Source organism: Macrobrachium rosenbergii, chromosome 42, assembly GCF_040412425.1.
Source record: "Macrobrachium rosenbergii isolate ZJJX-2024 chromosome 42, ASM4041242v1, whole genome shotgun sequence".
Classification (NCBI taxonomy): Eukaryota; Metazoa; Arthropoda; class Malacostraca; order Decapoda; family Palaemonidae; genus Macrobrachium; species Macrobrachium rosenbergii.
Genome location: NC_089782.1, coordinates 2,570,709 through 2,592,862, shown reverse-complemented (window position 1 = coordinate 2,592,862; position 22,154 = coordinate 2,570,709). Strand labels below are relative to the sequence as shown.

The 22,154-nt window shown below is 43.9% G+C and overlaps 1 protein-coding gene across 3 annotated transcripts in view; it reads right to left on the bottom strand.

The window, feature by feature from the left end:
* LOC136827877 (uncharacterized) overlaps positions 1-22,154 on the bottom strand; it is an 870,075-nt gene that overhangs the window by 67,167 nt on the left and 780,754 nt on the right. For 2 of the 3 annotated variants that reach the window (XM_067085339.1, XM_067085340.1), the window contains exon 9: positions 17,266-17,515. The exons of the other annotated variant lie outside the window; for it this stretch is intronic. The gene's annotated coding sequence lies outside the window, so the exon portion shown is untranslated. The remainder of the gene's footprint in view (positions 1-17,265; positions 17,516-22,154) is intronic. 3 annotated transcript variants of the gene reach the window in all.

Sequence of the window (22,154 nt, the reverse complement as noted above, 5' to 3'; positions counted from 1 at the left end):
TATTTATTTTTATTTCCCAAAGGTACTCCAAAAGTTATATTTCTGGGCTTTGACCTGTGTCACCCGGTGAAATAACCATCTAGCACATATTTCTAGGTAAATTCATTGCTAAACATACCAGAGAAAAGCTAAATGCAATGCTGGGGTTACTACCCCCAGTGCGAACTCCATAAAATGGAGTTGTATATAGGAAAGGGTGAGTGTTGCCACTGCCAAGGCCTCCGCCCTGTAGAGGTTTCCAATCTCAAAATCCCCAAAGCGATGTGCCGTTACAAAGCCCGCACCAGCTCCCCGACTACCAACATCTCAGCCGCCATATTGGCATTCCATTTTGTGCACGAGCCAGCGCTTTGTTGTGGTTTTTGACCGTGTGCTGCTTTTGCTTTTTTCTGTGCGCTGGCATGTCTTCCGTTCAGGAATTTACTTCATCTAAGTTGAGTACCATCTCCCTTTCAGTTTTTTGGCGTTTTGAGACCCTTTATTTAACCTCTAATTCGATAATTACGGGGTTGAATATGACGCCGGTCTCAGTTTTTCTCTCTCTGACCACACGTGACCTTCAGTCTTCGTTTGGTTTAGCAGTATGATTCTGCACTTTTGCTGTATGATAATATGTTTTATATATGTGTTATTTACATATTTACATATTCACTCCTTGTCGGAGTTTTTATTTTGAATTACCCTTTCCCTGGTGGGGCACGGGTCCTTGCTTTATCTTAGGCTAGGGAGGTTTTCCCCTCTCGTCTTTGTGATCATAATCCCCTTTTTCCCTGGACCCATCCCTCCTCCAGCGTTAGGGTATATTCTCTAAGATGGTACTGTTATGCTAATGATATTTTCTAATGTATACGATAACAGATGACATTTATATTTTTGGATTAATATTGTTTATGCCTTAACGTAGGGTCGGCCATTTAATTACCACCCGCGTTCCATATGTCGCGAGTGGTTTGGCCTGGCTCTTCTACATGAGGCCTTTTATAATTTTATATTTCTATCGGATATATATTTATTGTGTTATGTTCACACATCGTTTGGTTAACTTTTTTGGTACTTTAGTCAGATAGTTCCTGTTTTGGGTCTCTAGGCTAGTCCTCCTGGCCGCTGATCGGTTCGGAAGGTTAGCCTAGGCAAGTTAGGCTCCCTTTACGGCTCTTTGCTCCCTACTCCCCGACCAGGTCGTTTTGAGGCTTGGAGGGAGATATGGGTGGGTAGGAGAGTCCCACGTTCTTGGCCCTCCTGACTGTCGTCTGGTTCGGATAGGTGTTATTAGGCCTATGATTTTCCCACCCTCTCCCTGTTTTGGCCTGCCCGACTCAGGCTGTTGGGTCTTATGAGTTAGGCTAGAATAGCGAGGGTCTTTTCATTCGTAGCCTACTCCTGTCCGAGCTGTCGGTGTCGGGGGAGGCGACCAAGCAGTGCACGTCTCCCCCTCTCCTCCCACCTCCCCTTCCATCCCTCGGCTTGTCTTCCTACCCGGGTAAAAATTGTCACTGGGAAGCGAGCCTGGGGTCCAGGGTTGCTCTGAGCCTTTTTGTGTCGCTAGCCTAACCATCCCTTACCCCTTCCTTTGCATTGGGTGGTTTCCCTAGTTCTCCCTGTGACAGGGACGCCGATCTCTTTGACCGGCATCCTGTGGGGAGTTCTATCAGTATCTAGGGGTGCTTTCCCACTCCTGGCCACCGCTAATTGATTACCACCACTTTGCAACCCTTTAGCATTTGGCGTGTAACCTAGTATTCTCCCAGCGTTTGGTTGTCGTTCTTCCATGACCGACACCCGTGGGGTTGTTTATCGGCGCCCAGGGGGTGTCCCCACCCATCTGGCCACCACTGTAGGTTCCCACCACTTGGCTATTCCCTACCCTTTCCCTAGCATCAGACACGTGACCGAGTTTCTCCCTGCCCAGGGCGTCGTTCTCTTAAGACCGACACCCGTGGAGAAAGCACGGGGTCCAGTTAGTGTTATCCACCTAACTGGCCTCCGTCTCAGTGTCCGCTCTTCTGCTAGCATTTATTGTGCTTGTTTTTCCCTGTTTGATACAACTAGAACATCGACCATAGGCCTAGGAATCTATCTTGACTTTTGCCAGGTCTTATCTCCGGAGTTTGTCGGGTCTCCCGTTACCCTTTCTCATGTAACCACTCTGGTGGGTATGGTGTGTGGTTGGACGGCGCTCACCATGCCTCCCCCGCCGCCACCATAAGTATGGTGTAACTCGATTCCCCCGGCATCGAAGTGGAGTTTTATAACCATTGTTTTTTGGCAAGTACTCCCTTTACTGATTGTTAACCATTCCGTACTATGTCTTTACCATACCTCTACCGGACTGTGTCCGGCGGTATCTATGCAATCTGTTATATTGTTTATGACGCATGATCCTAGGTTAAGGTTTACTATTAGCACCGGAATTACTCCGGCGGTCCTTAACATTTTTCACTCATGTATTTTGTATATCATCCCCTTATAACCGGAATTGACTCCGGTGGGGTCTGACCGGACTGTTTGCATGCTCCGTTAGTCATTTTAGATTAAGGTTCTCATCTCTGGCGACCCTACCATCTCCGGCGACCCTTAATTAGCATGCTCATGTATCATCTGTCCACTTACAGATGGTGCGTTGTCAGGAGCATGGGTGCACGGCGGTCCTCCAGCAGCCCTGTGGACATGAAGTGTGTCGCTCACACTCCAGCTGCGTGGTCCGCGACGGGGACCTGATCGTCTGGCACCCAGACGGCTGTGAGGTGTGATACGCTGTTTCTGATTTTGAAAAGTGTTGGATGAGTCGTGGTAAGCTGCATGTCTGCTAATCGTTTTTCTCCCTTGATTTTGTGGCCTTTATTGATATATATGGCAGTTGGAGATTTCGTTTAGTAAGCACTTCCCTTCTTTTCAGTCCGACCGCGGCTCCGTGACTCTCGCTGTCGACCCTCAAGACCTGGGTTGGTGGTTTTGGGAGGAACGTCGCGTCGGGGAAGCCATACGTTCTTTCAGAGGGGATTTGCAATCTCCTCTACCCTGGCGCCCGGATCTCAGCGGCCGTTCGGCGAAGTAGCCACCCCTTTGATCGCTGGGATCCGTGAGATGACGGAGCCCTCCCAAGAAGAAGAAGCCATCTGCGGAGAGGTAGCGGAGGAGGTTGCGGCAATCAACATCAACCTCGAACCTATGAGCGTTGACCTGGACCACCAGGTTGCAGGTAGGGGGTAAGTGAGGCAGACGGTTCTGATCCTCTTTTAGCTCTCCTTCCTCTACTGCTTCTTCCTTCAGAGGGTTTGAGAAATCCTCTTACCTTGAGGACAGGTCAAGGTCTACTGTCCCCAAGGTAAAATCTGTGAGAACCAAGACCTTAACAAAATCCTTTAGACCCCAGAGGTCTAACCCCGGAGCTCCCTCGAAGTCGTCACGGGCCCCTAACCCGGTGCCATCTCACGAGCAAGGCTCCCCCCTCTGGGAAGGGATCAAGATCCAGGTCAGTAAAGGCGAGTCCCCCCGTCCTGACTTTGACCTGAGGCCTTTCGCTGAACTTCTTATGAAGAAGTTCGACAAGAGGGTGGAGGCCAGAGTCAGCGAACTCTCCTCCCAGTTGGCCGGGGCCTGAAGTCTTCTGGTGAGTCGGTGAAATCTCTGGCAGAGAAGGTGCAGAACCAGGAGAGCTTGCTCTCTGGGTTTATGCGCGCCGGAGCAGCGGCTCAATCCTACGCTGTTCCGGATGCTTCCGGACTTCCTCCCTTTGATAAGGGAAACCCTTGGCGCCTGGCTCTTCATGCTCCTCAGCATGAAGATGCCCTCACCATCGAGGGACTAGGTACTCACAGGCTGGAGGAGCTGGAGTTCTTCCCGCCTGACCTAGTGCCTCCCTACCCAGGCTATGCCAGGCTTACCGAGGAAGCCTGGATAAGATCGGATAAGGTCCCGAAGGAGACTGTCATCTTCCCAAGGGACCAGGCACAATCCACCCTGTTGCGCACTCTCACAGAGTGGGAGGCTGAGAACACTAAACTCACCCCTGTCAAAGGGACGTTTCACGATGTTCTCGGTGAGGGATGCTATCCCCACCCCCTGCGACTAAGGTAGCCCTGCTTACCAATCAGGCAGGCATTGAGGGTAAACCCCTTCCTCAACTCCGGAGACAGATCCCACCTCTCTTGTCTTCCCGGGAGATTCTGATTTTGGAAGGGAGCTCTGGCCACTTTCACGGTGGGTAAGCTTGACCCTGACTGCGCTTCTCCCTCTTTAGTGAGCAGCTTCCCAGAATTCGGAGGCTCTTCTGAAGGCCGAGTTCGGAAGCCAAGAGCAGGCTGAGTCGGTCCCTGCATTCCCTGACTTTGGCGGAGGCAACCGGTTGTCTCCAACGAAGAACCCTCTTCCAGGTCCTAACCAAATCCCTATTGGCGGGATTCCAACAGGACCTGTACGACTTTTATACTGGCTCGAATGGTGCCGAAAACATATCTTTGCAGCAGCCACTATAAGGCATGAGCCCAATAGGCTCATGAAGAGCTCTGTTTGGGGGGCTAATATCTTCCCGGAGGAAGAAGTGAACAGAGTCCTGGCAGAGGCAACCAGGGCAAACCAAGGCCTCCGCTCCGCTGGGGTCTCCCCTTCAAAAGGAAGGCCCGGAGTCCTCCGGACCTCATCCCAGACCCGGGAAGAGGTTCAAAAGTTCAAAGACCCCACACCCAGACTATGCTGCAGGCTGTTCCAGTCTCTCCGGCCGGTCAGCCTTCAACCTCCAAGGCACAGCCTCAGCAACAGTATGTGCTGGTACAGCCAGCTCAACACACTTGCTTCCCCACTTATGTGACATCTCCGGCTTTCAACGCCGTTTGAAAGCCAGGGGCATTTCGGGCATTCAACAGAAATGCCAGGGAAGTAGAGCCAGAAGCCTCTTTCAGAGGCAAATCTGCATCTCGTTCCATCTCCCGAGGGAGGGGAGGCCGAGGTAGCAGAGGAGGGTAGATCATCCCCGCCCAGTGAGGCTCCTCAGGTAGGCGGGAGGTTGTATCTCTTTCAGGACCAATGGACCTTCAGTCCGTGGGGCCCACAGCATAGTCTCCAAGGGTCTGGGATGGAGCTGGAGCAGAGGCCCTCCTCCGCTAGTCAGATTCCATCAGTCACCATCCAAAGCCCTCCAGGACTTTGTGAAGGACCTGCTCCAAAAGAGGGCTATAAAGAAAGCGAGACACCTGAAATTTCAGGGCAGACTGTTCAGTGTTCCAAAGAAAGGCTCAAGTCAGCAAAGAGTAATCCTAGACTTGTCTCGTCTCAATTTATACATTCAATGCGACAAGTTTCGCATGCTTACAATCTCGCAGGTACGGACCCTACTTCCCCGTGGAGCCGTAACCACCTCTATAGATCTTTCAGACGCCTATTATCACGTCCCTGGTTGTAGAAAATTTCTCTCTTACCTAGGGTTCAGACTAGGAAAACAAGCTTACTTGTTCAGAGTCATGCCATTCTGGCTCAACATAGCCCCAGAATCTTCACCAAACTGGCAGATACAGTAGTCCAACAACTACGGTCCCAGGGGATCATGCTAGCCGCATACCTGGACGATTGGATAATCTGGGCATCCAACGCCAGCGAATGTCGGAAAGCAACAGCCATAGTGATCGGTTTTCTGGAATCTCTAGGCTTCCAAATAAACAGGGAGAAATCCCGCCTAGTTCCGGAGACCCGTTTTTCAATGGTTGGGAATCCAGTGGGACCTGGACCCACACAAACTGTCTCTTCCGCCGCCAGTCAAGCCGGAGAGAAATAGCCAAAGCAACCAGGCAGTTCCTCAAGAACAGGAAAGCTTCCCCGTACCCAAGAAAGAGTCTTAGGTTCCCTTCAGTTTGCATCTGTAACAGATCTGCTTCTGAAAGCCAAACTGAAAGACATAAACAGAGTGTGGCGGACGTGCCAACAACAGATTCAGAGACAAGGTGTCCCTAATTCCGCCAGTGTTGAGAAAAGACTCGACCCTGGTCAACAGTCAAGAGCTTGTCAAAATCAGTACCGCTCCAATTCCCCCTCCGTCGTTGGTGATTCACACGGATGCTTCTCTGAGCGGGTGGGGAGGATATTCTCAACACAAAAAAGTGCAGGGAACGTGGTCCACTATGTTCCGTCAGTTCCATATCAACATTCTCGAAGCAATGGCAGTCTTTCTAACCCTAAAGAAACTGCGTCCATCCAGACTAATTCATATCAGGCTGGTTTTGGACAGCACAGTAGTGGTGCATTGCATAAACAGGGGGGGGCTCCAAGTCGAGCCGGATCAACCAAGTAATGATAGCAATTTTCTCCTAGCAAACAAACACCGTGGCATTTGTCAGCTACCCATCTGGCAGGAGTCCGAATGTCATTGCAGATTCTCTGTCCAGAACAACTCCGCTGGAGTCGGAATGGTCCCTGGACAAAACATCATTGAGTGGATTTGCAGTCAGGTCCCAGGTCTCCAGGTAGATCTGTTTGCCACAGAGAGCAACCACAAACTTCCATGTTATGTGGCTCCCAACCTGGACCCTCTAGCTCACTCCACAGATGCAATGTCAATAGATTGGAACATGTGGCAGAGGATCTACCTGTTTCCTCCAGTAAACTTGTTGATGAAAGTTTTACACAAGCTCAGGACATTCAAAGGTCATGTGGCCCTGGTAGCACCCAACTGGCCAAGAGCAACTGGTTTCCTCTTCTTCTGGAGCTGAAACTCCGGTGCATACAAATCCCCAGGCCAAAACTGACACAAATAGTACAACCTTGGACTGTGTCAGCTTCCTCAAGAATTCAAAATACCCTGGCTTTATGGATTTCATGAAATTTGCAGCTCAGAAAGATGCTAACATTGACCCTGTTAATACACTGTTCTTAGAATCAGACAAAAGGGAATCTACCTTCAGACAATATGACTCAGCATTCAAGAAATTAGCATTATTCCTGAAAGAATCTGAAGCTAAAGAAATGACCACGAACCTTGCAATTTCATTCTTCAGGTCATTATTTGAAAAGGTGCAGCCTCTAGTACTATTACTACAGCCAAATCAGCTTTAAAAAGGTATTTTTACATGGTTTTAATATTAACTTAACAGACTCATATTTTTTCATCAATCCCTAGAGCATGCGCTCGTTTGAGACCAGCAACCCGTCCCACACACGGTTTCCTGGTTCTTAAATGACGTTCTTAAATTAGCATCAGATACTGATAATCAAAACTGTTCATTCTCAAGTCTGTTAAGGAAGACGTTATTCTTAATTAGCCTAGCTTCAGGTGCTAGAATTTCTGAACTGTCTGCTCTCTCTAGAGAACCGAACCATGTTGATTTCTCTCCGTCAGGAGAAGTTCTGTTAGCCCCGGATCTCAAGTTTCTTGCCAAGAATGAAGATCCACAAGATAGATGGTCCCCTTGGAAGGTTATCCCCTTCCACAGGACCTGTCATTATGTCCAGTCACTACTTTAAAGGCTTATTTAGACAGAACTCTAATATAGCATCAGGCCCCTCTTTTGTTAGGGAAGGTGGAGGAACTATTTCGTTTAAAGGCCAACAGACAACAAATCTTGTATTTTATTAAACAAGCTAAACCGGATTCAGTTCCAAAGGTTCATGATATCAGAGGTGATTGTGGCCACCTCCACTAATTATTTCCATTATATGAATTTTGAGGATCTCAAAAAATATACGGGTTGGAAATCACCTTCAGTGTTTAAAACGCCACTACCTCAAATCTCTAGAGGCCCTAAAATTTTCCACTGTGGCGGCAGGAAGCATTGTCCCTTCCTCTGGTGGTCACACTATGCATTCTCAACAATTCTGTCACTTTCCTCTCGCCTACCTGCCTCGTTTACTCCCCTTACCGTCTTTCCTTGGGTCAGGCATGCTTCACAGCCTGACTCCTGACCATGTTACATATTGTCTGTTGTTCCTTTTTGTTAGTGATTAAGTCATTACTAATCATGTTCTAAATTTACTGTATAACATGTTTGCTTTGGGGCATGGATCCCCTGACTTCTTGTTGTCATGTTTTTTAAAAAATTTTCCGCTTGGGTAATTAAAACTCAGTTTTACTCATAGTTTTATTTCTCTCCATCACAGTAGTTTTCAAGGGCTTCACCAAGCTGGTATGTTTAATTCTCTGCTATGATTTCACTGGGTGACACAGGTCAAAGCCCAGAAAAGGGATTCTGACAAAGGAAAAATCTATTTCTGGGGGAAGACCTGTGTCACCCGGTGACCCACCGTTATTCCTCTTTTCCCCCCCTGAGTAACATACCAAGCTTGGGGGGGGGTGCTAACCTGGAATGCCAATATGGCGGCTGAGATGTTGGTAGTCGGGAGCTGGTGCGGGCTTGTAACGGCACCTCGCTTTGGGATTTTGAGATTGGAAACCTCTACAGGGGCGGAGGCTGGTGGCAGTGGCAACACTCACCCTTTCTATATCTGACTCCATTTTATGGAGTTCGCACTCCAAAGTAACCCCAGCATTTGCATTTAGCTTTTTTCTCTGGTATGTTTAGCAATGAATTTACCTAGAAATATGTGCTAGATGGTTATTTCACCGGGTGACACAGGTCTTCCCCCAGAAATAGATTTTTCCTTTGTCAAAATCCCTTTTTTATACATACAGTATACACTGTATGTACAGTAGTAAATCATTTTTATCATGAATATCTGTATTTAGTCATGAACACAACATTAAAAAATACAGTAATCAATGAATACACAGTGTTGCTCTTTGGAAAAATGATATTTTCATAATAAAATAAATTTTTAACATACTTACCTGGTAGTTATATATATAGCTTAAGTCCCTGATGTCAGGGGCAGAATTTCAAAAACTCGTTGCAATCGCGATCGGTAGTCAGGTGAACCACCTGTAAGCCCTCTACCCAGGTACCTGGAACCATTCCAACTATTCTTTAGATCTTCCATGCCCCTAGTCTCTAGAGGGGAGGAGGGTGGGAATTTAATTATATATAACTACCAGGTAAGTATGTTCAAAAATTTATTTTATTATGAAAATATCATTTTTAAACATCTGACTTACCTGGTAGTTATATATATAGCTGATTGACACCTTTGGTGGAGGGTCAGAGACAGCCAACATCGTTGGAATTTGCTTAAGGGTTAATAAACCAACTTAAGGTCCTTACCTGGATTAAGGAAGCTGACTTCAATGAACTCCCCCTCATTATGTCTGCTTTCCTTAAGAGGTCCAGCGATCCACCCAGGGGGCTGAAGACCTCTAGGAGCTGCCAACCGGTGTACCAACCTCTATGTGACAGACAACCTATAATACCCTTGTTCTGGGCGCCACCAAGGAACAAAATGACCACCTGACTAACATCAATGATTGTGGAAGACTGCGTCCAATCTTCACAAACAACCATAAAATTTCAACCATTCCAAGGCAAGAAAAAGGGTATTGTTTTATGGGATTGCAGGGGTAGTCCCTTCTCCCACTACTGAGTTAGCTGCTATAAATGGTCCCAGCGTATAGCAGTCATCATAAAGCGTCTGTACTTGCTTCAAGTAGTGTGAGGCAAACACTGACTTGCTTCTCCAGAAGGTAGAGTCCATGATACTTTGTAGGGACCTATTCTGTCTAAAGGCTACAGAGGTTGCAACTGCCCTGACCTCATGGGTTTTAACCTTTAGAAGCTTGAGGTCTGCCTCACTACATTCTGAATGAGCTTTCCTTATCAACTGTCTTATGAAAAAGGATAACGCATTTTTTGACATTGGCAGAGAGCTTCGAACTGAACACCAAAGCGCCTCTGACTTGCCTCGTAAATCTTTTGTCCTTTGCAGGTAAGATCTCAAAGTTCTTACCGGACACAGGACTCTCTCTAACTCCTCACCTGCGATATCTGCCAGATTTGTAATCTCGAACGCCTTGGGCCAGGGTTGTGAAGGACGTTCATTCTTAGCTAAAAACCCCAGTTGTAGAGAGCAGATAGCTTTGCCGTTCCTAAAACCGACAGTTTTATTGAAGGCATGTACTTCACTGACTCTTTTGCTGTTTGCTAAACTAACCAAAAACAGAGTCTTCATGGTGAGATCTTTAAACGAAATCTCTTGCAAAGGTTTGAACCTATCAGACATGAGAAACTTTAGAACCACGTCTAGGTTCCACGCTGGTGAGTTCTGCCTTTTCTCCTTAGTGGTCTTGAATGATCTGAGAAGATCTTGGAGATCTTTATTGGCAGACAAATCCAAGTTCCTGTGTCTGAAGACAGCTGCCAACATGCTCCTGTATCCCTTAATGGTCGAGGCTGAAAAGTTACGTCTCCTCTTAAGATAAAGAAGAAAATCCGCTATCTGGGTCACAGAGGTACTGGAAGAGGAAACGGAGTTGTCCTTACACCATCCTCTAAAAATATCCCACTTGGATTGGTACACCTTGATGGTAGATGACCTCCTTGCTCTTGCGATCGCTCTAGCTGCCTCCTTCGAAAAACCTCTAGCTCTTGTGAGTTTTTCGATAGTCTGAAGGCAGTTAACTGTAGACCTCGGAGGTTTTGGTGATAACTTTCCAAGTGGGGTTGTTTGAGTAGATCTGGTCTTAGAGGTAGACTTCTTGGTGTGTCCACCATCCATTCCCGTACCTCTGTGAACCATTCCGTTGTCGGCCAAAAAGGGACCACTAGAGTCATCCTGGTGCTCTCGTGGGACACAAACTTCTGAATAACTTTGTTTATAATCTTGAGAGGGGAAAAGCGTGGCGTCCAGACTGGACCAATCCAAGAGGAACGCATCTATGTACGTTGCCTCGGGATCTGGTACTGGAGAACAGTGCGTCTCCATCCTTTTCGTTTGTGCTGTGGGGAAGAGGTCTATGCATGGGCGTCCCCAAATCCACCACAAATCTTTGCATACGTCTTGATGAAGAGTCCATTCTGTTGCCAGGACTTGACCTTTCCTGCTCAGACTGTCTGCTCTCACATTCCTTTCCCCTTGAATGAATCATGTCAATAAAATCACATTCTTCTCTTTGCCCAGAGAAGGAGTTTCTCTTACGTCTCGTACAACAACCTGGAGTGGGTTCGCCTTGCTTGTTGATGTAGGCCAACGCCTCATGTTGTCGGAGTTGACCTGCACGACTTTGTCCTGAACTGAGTGCTCGAACTCTTTGAGAGCTAAAAGATTGCAGTCAGCTCCTTTTGATTTATGTGGAGCTTCTCTTGCTCTCTGGTCCAGGATCCCGATACCTCCATCTTTCCCAGTGTTGCTCCCCACCCCGAGTCCGACGCGTCGGAGAACAACAATAGGTCTGGGTTCCTCTGTTTTAATGAAAGGCCTTCCTGAAGCTTGATGGGGTCGTTCCACCACTGAAAGCATTGTTTCATCGTCTCTGAAATGGGGATACACTCTGTCTCCTACCCCTCTTCTCTGTTCCAATACCGATTGAGGTGGAATTGAAGTGGGCGAAGGTTTAGTCTTCCTAAGGAAACAAACTGCTCCAGCGAGGAATGGGTTCCCAGCAGACTCATCCATTCCCTCGCTGAGCACGTCTGTTTCCCCAGAAAGTCCTGTAGTTTCACCAAGGCCTGTTCCATCCTTGATGGTGACGGAAAAGCCCGAAAATCCCGACACTGAATCCTCATCCCAAGGTACAGGATCTCTTGGGATGGGGTTAGCTGCGACTTCTGTCTGTTTACCAGAAGTCCTAGTTCCTCTGATAAACAGATTGTTGTTTGAGATCCTCCAGACAGCGATTGAAGGAAGGAGCTCTGAGGAGCCAGTCGTCCAGATATAGAGAGGCCCTGATGCCTCTCGAGTGCAGCATTCCGCTACATTTGACATCAGTCTGCGTGAATATTTGGGCGCAGTGCTTAGGGCAAAAACAAAGGGCCCGAAATTGGAACACCTCTTCCTTGAAGACTTAAACCTCAGGTATTTCTTGGAGCCGGGTGGATAGGGATGTGGAAGTATGCATCCTGAAGATCCAAGGAGACCAACCATCCAGTCGTGTTGTCTGACTGCTGCTAACACTGATTTCGTTGACTCCATGGTGAACTTCGTCTTTTGTACAAAGACGTTGAGGGCACTCACGTCCAGTACCGGTCTCCACCCCACCCAGCTCTTGGGAACCAGGAAAAGTCGGTTGTAAAACCCTGGTGAATCCAGATTTCGTACTCTCTCTATTGCGTTCTTCTGCAATAACATAGATACTTGCTGTTGAATCGCCTGTGCCTTGTATTCGTCTCTGTATCTGGGTGACAGATCTATCGGTTTGTCTGCTAAAGGGGGCTTTCTTAGGAAAGGGATTTTGTACCCCTCCTTGAGCAGTTGAATGGACCAAAGGTCCGCTCCTCTTTTCTCCCACACCTGCCAGAAGTTGGACAGCCTGGCACCTACCGCTGCCTGCAGGAGAAGATCGTCAGGTCCTGCTTCTTCCCTGTCTAGCGCCTCTTCTCGTTGTCATTCTTCTACCCGCCCTAGAGGTACCTCTACCGGAGGGCTGACCACGAAAGGGCTGAGACACCTGAGACACAGGAGCCTCAGCCTTACTCTTTTTAGCGATGAAAGTCGCTGGTAGGACTTTTCTTGCTGTCTTAGATATCAAATCTTGCGTGGCTTTCTGGGCCAAGGATGAAGAGACCTCTTTTACTAAATCTTGAGGGAAGAGGTGAGAGGAAAAAGGGGCATAAATCAGTTCTGATTTTTGACTGGACGTGACCCCATTAGCCAGGAAAGAACAAATATGGGCCCTTTTCTTCAGGATTCCCGCTGAGAAAAGCGCAGCTAATTCGTTGGCACCATCTCTGAGCCCTTTATCCATACACGACATTAGATATACGAGTTCTTCGGTGTCAGTCGTGTTGAATAATTCCATCTTCTTTCCTAAAGCTCCCAGGGTCCAGTCCAGAAAATTAAATACCTCAAAGGCCCTAAAAATTCCTTTGAGGAGGTGGTCCAACTCTGATGTTGACCAACAAAACTTCGTTTTCCCCATGGCCACTCGACGAGAAGAGTCAACAAGATTCGAGAAGTCTCCCTGGGAAGAGGCAGGTATTCGAGGCTGAAACGATTCTCCAGTTTAATACCAAACGCTAGACCTTGAAGCTAGTTTGGCTGGAGGAAAAAGCAAAGGCTGTCTTTTCCTTGTTCCTTCTTCGAAAGCATCCACTCATTCATAATTTTCAGCGCTCTCTTGGACGAGCGGGACAAAACCATTTTCATAAATGCTGCCCTCTTAGACGTCTTCCCAAGAGTAAATTCTGAAGGCGGGGAACGAGGAGCAGCCGGGATAAAGTTCTCTGGAAAAACTTCCGAAAATAACTTCATAAGCCTTTTCAGATCTGATGAAAGGTGATAGTCTTTAAGATCGTCTTCGTCAGAAATCTCTTCAATCGGATCCACAGGAGACTGAGGGATATCATCATTCTCTTCTTCCGATTGTCCGAAGACCGAAGTAGCGACGTCTTTCAAAGTATCATCCTGACGTTCGGCGTCCTGGCGTCCAATCTCTTGACGCCTGGCGTCTTGGCATCCATCTCCTTGAAGCTTAACGTCTTGGCGTCCAACCTCATGACACCTGACGTCCTGGCGTCCAACTTCTTGACGCCTGGCGTCTTGGCGTCCAACGTCTTGATGAACTACGTCCTGGCGTCCAGCAACTCGGGCGTCCTGGCGTCCAGACTTCTGACGTTCGCTGTCCCGCCAAACCTTGAGGTCACTTGAGAACTGGCCGCCTGTGCGACATCGGTCAAAAGCTTCCTCAGGCTGACGTACAACGATCGCTTGAGCTGGACAAACATTCTTCCTACATTCGCTGTCCCGCCGAACCTTGAAGTCACTTGAGAACTGGCCGCCTGTGCAACATCGGTCAAAAGCTTCCTCAGGGTGACGTACAGCGATCGGTGGACGAAAATCTGTATCTATCTTTTCTGCAGGCTGCAAGACTTGTATCAGGGAAGAGAGTTTCTGTTGCATATCTTGAATTAAACCGATATGCGGAGCTTCCTGCTGTTGCGTCCTGGCGTCCTTGTGATGTTGGAAATGACGTTCCGGGGACGCTTCCGATCTCATTTCGTCTTCAGCGGAAGCAGACAGCCGCCCGTGCGACAATATACGTCTGCTTTTTACCGAAGAGCTATCATGAGAGCTAAGAGGGGAACGCTCTGGACTGCTCCAATGGCTACATCCTGGAGTAGGAAGCGTCACTTCCACTGCCGCTCCACAGAAGAAAGTTTCCTCTTGAGGGTCTTAATTGGACGTCTGACGCCAGCCCCGTCTGGGAACTGCGTCTTCCGCAAAGGACGACAACACTTTAACCTCGCCTTTCCTATGGCGAGGGCGGCGTCCTAGGAAGCATCAACAGGTACGCTCGAGGGCGACTTTCGGTAGCTAAAGCCTCTCGCCTCCCTTCGTCTGTCGACATTCCTTCTCACAGGGGTGGGTGAGCTTGGAAGAGGTCTCGGACTAGAGCACGACAGGACCGAGCAATCGCACCCTCCACAACACTTGCACTTTTATTTTTCTCACTAACACTTGAATTTTTACGATCTCTCACATTAGACCATAAATCCCCTCTGTCTCTTGCGAGGGATTCTACCCTTTGTCCAAGGGTTTGAATGGCCGTCATCATATCCTTCATAGTTGGCTCATTATCAGTATCAGTGGGGGGATCTGGAACTACCACTACTGGGGAAGGAATAATAGGATTATTACCAAGAGGAGAATTGTCAACTCCCTGACTATCTCTCGAAGAGCGAGACCTACTACTCCCGGCTCTTCTGATCCTATCCCTTTCAAGTTTAGAAACATAGCGATAGTAATCCATCCACTCTTTCTCTGATAAACCCAAACATTCATCACATCTGTCCTTCAACTCACAACTCTTACCTCTGTAATTCACACAAATTGAGTGGGGATCTAACGCGGCTTTAGCAAGCCGGGTTTTACATCCCCTCCCACACATTCTCACACTCGAAGCAGAGTCAGACATCTTGGAAAAAGGAAAATCGTAAGAGAGATCAAAATAAGCAAGGGTCAAAACCAACAATATCTAAAAGAGTCAAGAAAATCCAAAGCAAATCCAAAAACAAGCAAAAGCCAAAGCCAAAGTGTACTTCACCAAAAACACTGCGAAAACACGGGCCAAACGAGCGAAATTCCTAACGATGCAACCGGTACGGTGGCAGGAAAGATCTGAGGAATAGTTGGAATGGTTCCAGGTACCTGGGTAGAGGGCGCACAGGTGGTTCACCTGACTACTGATTGGCAATTGCCGCGAGTTTTTGAAGTTCTGCCGTGACGTCAGGGACTTAAGCTATATACATAACTACCAGGTAAGTCAGATGTTTAAAAAATGCGAATTAGCAATAATTTTAGATACGGTCCATAGAAAAATTTGCAAATTGGTGAAAGTGCACTAATAAAAGTGAAAGATATGTTCTACAAAAATCGGTGATAAAGTGAAGTGCAAAAAAGTGGGGGTGGACTGCATCAAACACTGGCGTTGACTTCAATTCTAAGCCATCTTCAGAGGACTGATACTAAGTGGTAGTAATTCAGCATATATATGTTATAAAAACAGTACATATGAACCTACAGTTGGAAACCAAGTATTTGCACCTAACAGATATTTCATAGGTGGAATTCTACACTCATTAGTGACAGATCCACTTTTACAAATCCTATTATCTTGCAAAAGCCTTTTTCTAGTCCTCCCGTCCCTCAGCTACCTTCCTTAAAATTTAAACTTCTTGCATATTTCTTTTGAAATTGATGGTTCAGTTTCATACATCTTGACTAATATCCACATTCTTAGAGAAATTTTCTTTTAAAAAACTAGACTCAATCATGTTTCTTTCTGATGTATTATTAGAATAAAATATCTTTTTTGCTCCTGTCCACTTGACTGTATGATTGTTTTTACGAATATGTACTGTATACAGTACTGACAGACAGATATGTGTCTCAATGGCACAATGATCAGAAGTTCCTATATATTCACAGACCTTGGAGGTGACAATAGCTGGAACACCTGTGAATAGAGGTCTAATCTATTACCCGAAATGTGGGTGGGTTCCTCAGTTAGCTGGACAAAATCAGAGGATACACAGAACTCAAGAGGCTAGTCACCAAGAAGCTAACTCAAGCCTCTGTTAGGTCAAAGGCAAACTTTACTGGACATCTAGCAACCTACCCACCAGTTATGAATTACTGAATTTAATGACAACCATATTTTCTAATTTACAAATTAAAGGATGCATCATGACAAAAACAAGCATAGAAAATTCTTTCAAAATAATTTGTTTAAGAAGAAAATTTTAATTAGTAGCAGAAAAAATCACAACCTAGTGATATCTTATCTTGACAATGCATATAGTATTGAAATTACAATATTATTTTCTCACAAAAGAGTTACAAGAGGCAACACTACAAATGTTAGCATGCATAATAAGGAAAATTAATATAAATCCTATCTTAGTTAACCAAAATTATAAACATAAATAAATATACTGGACCCATTTTTTAGCAGGAGTTCACATGACTGATAACAGATTTGACATGAGGTAGCACTACAGCAAACACACGAGAGTCCAACTGAAGACCAGCATCAAAGTGAGTTTTCACCCAACAAAACATGGTGCTTAACAAAACCCTCGAAGTAGCCCTGGGCTAGCACAATCACCAATACAGCATAAGAGTAAAATTCAACAGGGATGTGTCTTGAAGATTTTCACCAAAAAGCTTGGACACGCTTAGCAAAACCAGGGACAAATCTCATTAAGAGGTTTAACTGCTGACCACGGAATACTGAAGAAAACTGGAATTGTCAATCATGACCCTGGTCCACAAAATATATACTGGATGAAGATCCAAGAGAGAGCAATACAACAAGTTTTAATTGCCAATAATGACAACTCCATTTTACACAGAAATGCAAAGACCGGGACAGATTTATGAGTGGAGAACCATCCTGTAAGCTACACAAAGCAACAAACCTGGACCAATATTTTTAAACAATTCTGTTTTATCAAAATGAATTATTCTTTTACCCAATCCCCTCCTTACTTCCCTTATTATGGACACACACTTATGGGGTAATACACTTTTAAAGTAGTAAGTACTGTATATGGCATATAAATTAGTCTTCACCAAGAGAGGTATGCCTCAACTACTTACAGTATATCCACTGCTCCACTCATTATAATCAGCAATTCAACCCTCAGTCCACTGCCTCTCATTATGTACACTTTAAAAATACATTACAAAGAAGTATTAAACATTTTTGGGAAGTAAACACACAAATGTAATTCTTACCTATATTTTAGGCATCTAAATTTTTTGTCACATGCTTCTGCATTGTAGTTATGACCCATTGACTGCATTTTCGTAGATATGGTTTTCCAAACATCAGATTTCTTCACTGTTGGGGACTTGAAAGCTGACGTATGAGTTTTGTAGAGCTTGATCAACATAAGTATTGCTCTATGTGACCATACTGTAGCTGTTGTCAGAAAAGTACATTAATCATTCTTCAAAATGATAATTTTAAAATGTACTACAGTATCTGGAATTTATTCAAGACCAACAATATAGTCAAAGTAAATTGTAAAATTTAAGCCACACCGAACACTTGCAAAAACAACTTGAATAATTTTTATCAGTCAAACTTGGTGTATACCTTAACATAAACTTAAAAGAACATTCATACTCAATCACAACAACAAAATTTATATAAATGTAGCTTTTTAGATGACCAATTAATCATATTAAGCCCATACAGTAGCCTGAAATTATTCCTAGACTCTCAGTCTTTTGTTCACTAGAGAAAAAGCACACTCTTAGACACCCATCCATCTATATTGTGCAAAAAGAGAATGCAACTGATAGACTGATGGGGTTGGGAGGTGGGCGCTATGAGCTTAAGGGTTTACGTAAAAAACATTATCTGCAAAGAGCTGGAGGAAACAGGAGAGATCTTAGAAACTAACATGTCAGGGATCAAGGATTTTTGGAACTCAAATAGGTAAACTCTGGCACTAGATGAACCCAAGATAGCCAATCAAGGCTAACAAACTTCAACTCACTGGATTTCAGCTTAGCAGATTTTGTATGCCCAAGTTCAGATGAACAAAATTCATATTTTGTACTTAACAGAATACTATGCTGCACATCAACCTAGCTGAGTTAGTGTAGTGCAGGTGTGTTTGCTGAAGTATTCTTTGGGTGTGTTTTTTCTGTTTCATTTTCCCCTATCAAATTATTTCAAATATTTTTTATGAATATCATGCTAATAAATATTTAAATTCATTATGCTATTTGTAGGCCTTACAAAGTTAATTTCCAGATGAGTGTCAGGGCAAATTCATTGGCTGCACATCCCAGAAACATTTTCTTTCTTTTCCTCAATTACAGTATTACTGTTACTATTCTGAACATGAACCCTATTCATATGGAACAAGACCACAAGGGCCACTGACTTGAAATTCATGCTTCAAAAGAATACTGTTCATTAGAAAGAAGTTACAGAAGGTAATGGGAAATAGAGAAAGAAGAGATCAGTTACTAGAAAGAAAAATTAAATTAACAAATTAATTAATACATAGATAAAAAAACAGGTTTTGATGTAGGAAAAACCTATTTTTGGTAGCTGCTGTGAATCCTCATAGGGATTACTTGCATGGTCCCCCCGGAGCCCATATGACTGACCAACCAATCTCAAAGAATCATTTCTAGTTGGCTTCAGCCAGAATAGTGCATGCTGGCACAATAAAAGAATATAAAGGACTCGAGAAAAGCGGACTCTATCTCTCGTCCAAAACAACTGCCTAGGTTCTTCCTTCATCCTTCACACAATGATGTCGCAACAGCATATATGTTGGCCATTTTCCTCATAACTTATAACAGGTCTGTGCAAGATAAACATTCACCCCAGTACCAAGCCTTTTCATCAGGGAAAGTGGGTGGGCTTGAGGATTCACAGCCGCTACCAAAAACAGATTTTTCCTAAATCACAACCTGTTTTTTTATAGCATAGCTGCTATCATCCTCGAAGGAGCTTATGAAATAAAGTGACAGGTGATGAAATGGCTTTGCTCCTAATACATCAACCCTAACAACCCAGATACAATTTAGCTCCAAGGTGAAATCCCAAGTTATCAACGATATACTTTATTCCATTTACTCATTAGGGTTTGGCAACAAAGAACAGTAAACCCACAAACACACACACATATATATATATATATATATATATATATATATATATATATATATATATATATATATATATATATATATATATATATATATATATATATATATATGATGTTGCCTTGTAATATGTTATATCATCCTATAGTTTGATATATTTACTCTTCTATTTATCATGTGTTATGTGTAGTAAAAATAATTGTTGAAATATCATAGGTAGTGTAATGTCAGATCTTGAGATAACAGCGTAATTTAGAACTAATAATACATTTTTAATAGTAACACAGTATATGAGCAACATGTGTGTGGTAGGAAGGCTTGTTTCACTTCAGCTGTCATCACAAAAGATGTGTTGACAGGCGAGAGATAACAATTGCTGCTCCGTTCTGGAAACCAACTCGGGTTTTTCGTTTTGTTTTTAAAACATGCCAATCGTAATTAGCCAGTTGCAGTCTGTTTAGATCGTATTAAGATTTCTGTAAAAGCTTTGTCTCATATGAGAAGAAGATGAATGATTTCGCAATGTTACATATATTGATTGTTCTGACTGCATCCCATACAATTTTCTGGTAAAAACGTGTACCTTTTGAGAAATATGAACAAGTGTTGCACTGAAGCTCATGGCAATTGTGTCATGTTTAAGATTGCATTGCTCTGATCATGTATTGTCTCGATTGCGTTCAAAACGTTTTGCTCTTCTAGAATTTTCTCTTGTATCTTGTTCCCAAAATGCCTTAATGATGTCATCTGATTGTTTCATTTCCTGCTGGATTCCTAAAGTTTGTTCATTCTAATTTCAGAGACTGATCGTTTTGGTTCCCCCCACCCTCCTCTCTCTCTCTTCAAAAGAAAGAATTTATTAACAAAGTGTTGTTCTTCGCTGGGTGAGCGGGTTCCGTTCTCAGCTACCACTCTGTTGGTCGCGAGTTCGAATCTCCGACCGGCCAGTGAAGAACAAGAGGAATTTGTTTCTGGTGATAGAAATTCATTTCTTGCTATAATGTGGTTCGGATTCCACAATAAGCTGTAGGTCCCATTGCTAGGTAACCAATTGGTTCTTAGCCACGTAAAAATAAATCTAATCCTTCCGGCCAGCCCTAGGAGAGTTGTTAATCAGCTCAGTGGTCTGGTTAAACAAAGATATACTTAATTAACAAAGTGTTAGTGTGGTCACTGGTATTAATCTTAGCTTTTGAGATCTGAATGTAGGAAAAGTGTATATTCATAATGGCACCATACAAATATGTGTGATTTGTGAATCTAAAGCAGCTGCATTTCAAGTGATTTTGCAAAAGTTTTCACAAGTTTATGTAAGGCAAAGTGAATTTCACTTCTTATTACCAAGATATAACAAGTATATTGAGAGAATTTTTGCCTTGTGGAAATTATTACTGGTAAATCTTTTGTGTATTTTTGTGTTCTTGTGTTTGCAATCTCTTGATTTTTCACATTTTATATATTGGTGATTTAACATTTATTTACTTAGCATTTTAAATATTTTTGATAATTTAACATTGCATACTTGATTTAATTTTCATTTACTAAGACTTTCTTTTCAAATCTTGAGTGACTCTTGATAGTTTAAATTCTGCTTAATTTAATTTCTTGATAAATTAAAGTTTTTGTGATTTAGTTTTGCGTAACAATTTAATTCAAGAGTTCATTAAATTTTGTGTTTTCAAGTATTAGTAAATTTCTTCAGATTGTGAACTCTAATTACAGTAAACCCCCCGTATTCACGGTCTCATGATTTGTGGACTCACCTATTTGCGGATTTCTCTATGGAACATAGAGAAATTTGCAGAAAATTCGCCCACTCGCAGTATTTTTCACTGAGAAATATTCACTAGTTACTGCATTTTCATGTCAATTTCATTACTAAATGCACTTTTTTTATAAAACTATTAACCCTTTCCTGCCCAATTGACGTCATATTACGCAATAACCCTCTACCCCCCTTCTTGTCTGACTGACGTAATTGAGCGTAAAATTTACCGACATTTTTAAATGCGTGTGGTAGGGGTAAATTTTTTTATTTTCGGACAGTTGGTGGTTTCCATAGGCTAAAAGCATACCTTGGACCGTGTAACTCAGGCATCACGCCAGGCAAGCAGTGCCTATACTGCGCATCGCAATTCCCTGGCATAGTAAATTTCCCACAATGAAATCAGCTGATCCTACCACGTTTCTCTCTCGTATCTTACATTTTCTTTATAAAATGTAGGATTACATTAATGAAACACTCTGTTTGGTATCCTCTATTTTCTATAAATTTTTAGTTCCTCTACTGCGCATGCGCAAATCCATGGCGTAGTAAAATTCTCACAATGACATCAGCTGATCGCACCCACGCAGGCCTGACAGGCCACACTTCTGTCAGAGACCATGCGTGCAGGCTGGGTAAACAAGTGTGGCTGTTTACATACAGCGGCGTCAATCGAGAACAGTCTCCAACATGTTAGCAAAGTTTTTACGGTAAAACTAGCGGAAATTTGTTAGTGCATCACATAAGAGATGTCTGGATTTTAGGCAGGGCTCTGAATCTCATTTTTCATTATCATATATATCGATATTTAGAGAATTTTGTTGGCTTTCTCATAAAAATAATTCATTCACCCAACTGTTATAGCTTTTGAGCTACGAACGATAATGTTGACAACGGTAACATTTTTTTCGTTTCGAACAGCTTATAACGTCAAAATGAAACTGTTGCTCTTACCAAAGCCATTTTTCTTGACTCTCACTTTATTCCTCAACCTTTCCTTTACATTTTTGTATATTTACAAAGTGATTTCTATGAAAAAATCCGAGGTAGAGCTCTTCAAAAAAAATGTCTAGCGATAATTCTCACCGTATGCCTGGAGTGGCGCTCTGTTTCTTACCCACTTTTCTATCAATTTTTCACCAACTGGGCTGATTCGTTTTTCATTATTTTATATGTCGATATTTAGAGAATTTTCTTGGCTTTCTCATAAAAATAATTCATTTGCCTA